Source organism: Elephantulus edwardii, unplaced genomic scaffold, assembly GCF_000299155.1.
Source record: "Elephantulus edwardii isolate Elephantulus edwardi_28Jun2011 unplaced genomic scaffold, EleEdw1.0 scaffold00283, whole genome shotgun sequence".
In the NCBI taxonomy this organism is placed as follows: domain Eukaryota; kingdom Metazoa; phylum Chordata; class Mammalia; order Macroscelidea; family Macroscelididae; genus Elephantulus; species Elephantulus edwardii.
The window spans coordinates 351,469-353,472 of record NW_006400033.1 but is presented as its reverse complement, the minus strand read 5'-3'; positions in this window follow the sequence as shown (position 1 = coordinate 353,472).

Here is a 2,004-nt window from a genome sequence, read left to right as displayed (position 1 = left end):
GGTATTCACTGGACTTTCTTGTAAGTATATAGATATTATCCTGTCACTCACCATATTGTATTTCAAGATGGATCTAGAAATGACATTTTTAACTGTGAAAGCAAACCCATTTTTCTTCATCTTTTCATCTCCAGCATAGTAGGTCATATGATCATCTGACTCAAAATGTCCCATGCCAGTCCATCTTATCTTGCCAATACTAGTATGTCAATATTTGTGCGTTCCATTTCTTTCTTAACAAAATCTAATTTTCCTACATTCATGGTTCTCACATTCCAGGTTCCAGTCACTAGTATCTGCTTACACTTCTTCTTCTTCCTTTGTGTTTCTATACTTGAGGACTCCACCTCAATTGCCCTACCCATTAGTTTAAGTTTGTTCTATTGTACATAGGGTTTTCAAAGTCCTGCTATTTCAGAAAGCTAATCCTTCTTCCTAGTCTGTCTTAATCTGAATGCTCAGATTTAGAACAGTATCTCACAGACAAGCATTTTACAGAAAAGAGCAGATGAAAGATATTCCCCCGATTGTAGAAATCATTAATAGTTTCAGTGTTGTCCCTCCCCTTGACACATGTGCCTTGACCCACCCATTTCCCTGTTCCACCAGCGTTCCCTTCTACTCCCACGTACTTCCTTTAACTCCTATCTCCTGCTATCCAGCCCTTGATGTGACATTTTACATCTCAAGTTATCTGGGCTTCTGTGATTCCAAACGCTTCAAGCTATGGCCAATTTGTTATGCTGTGGCAAGTGTCATTCCCTTGAATTTCTGCTCTGGCTTTGACTTCTTATGGCTTAGAGCCTCTTCTCTGCTATTTGCAGCACACTGTAGTCATAATGAAAGTTTCCCAAGGGATGGTGATGTGTCTTGTAGATCTGGTTATTGCAGGCTCTGCGATGATCTGAGGGCTTCTGGGGGAGGAAGCTGAGTCCCCATCTCCTGTGCCTTGTTTTCCCTCCTGATCTTCCTTTTCCCTTCTGTGCTGCTTTCTGCCTTCCAGCCTTGCCCAAAGAATTGCACAGGACAACACACTCAAGTCTAAATGGGTGAAGGAGGAAGTGATTTTTTTTCTTCCCCTAAGGCTCCTAGGATGAGGAAAGGTGATATAAAATCACTTTATTCATATAATGTTGTTGTTTGTACTGTTGAGTCAGAACCATTTCATAATTGACCCTTTAGTGGGTTTTCAGAGGAATTTGTCCATCTTTCTTCTGCTGAGCATCTGGTGTATTTGAACTGTGTGCCTTTCAGTTAGCAGTGCAACTCCTTAACACTAGACCACCAGATATCCTTATTCCTGAGAAGAGTAGAGTTTTCAAAGAGTTAACCTATCAAATAGATTTATTCACAAAATAAGTAGGCAGTTATCTGGGACTGGGTTATGTGAGATGGATTAGGATAATTAAGCACGTTTCAGATGGTCTAGATGAATGTGTATATGACTGACTCAGGACCTGAAGTGCTTGCTGTAGAAGGTCAAGGACTGCAGCCTTCAATATGGATTGAAGCTCAACATCAAGAAAACAAAGATTCTCACCACTGGGCCAATTGGCAGCATCCTTACGAATGGTGACGAGATCAAGATTGTTAACACAGTCTGTTCATTTGCTTGGCTCCACAATCAATACTCTTGGTACCAAGAGCCAGGAAATCAAGAAATGAATTGCATTGGGAAAGTTAGCTGTCAGGGACCTCTCCAGAGTACTGAAGAGCAATGATGTCAGTCTAGAGACTAAAGTGTGCCTGTTCCAGGCCATAGTCTTCACAATTGCATGCTATGCATCAGAAAGCTGGACAATAACGAGGGATGATAGAAAGAGAATTGATGCCTTTGAGCTGTGGTGCTGGAGAAGAGTGTTAAATATACCATGGACTGATAGGAATACAAAGAGTTTCATCCTGGAGAGGGTGAAATTGGGCTGCTCCTGGGAGGCAAGTATTATGAAGCTTCATCTGACATATTTGGGGCATGTTGAAAGGAGGGACCAGTCCTTGGAGAGG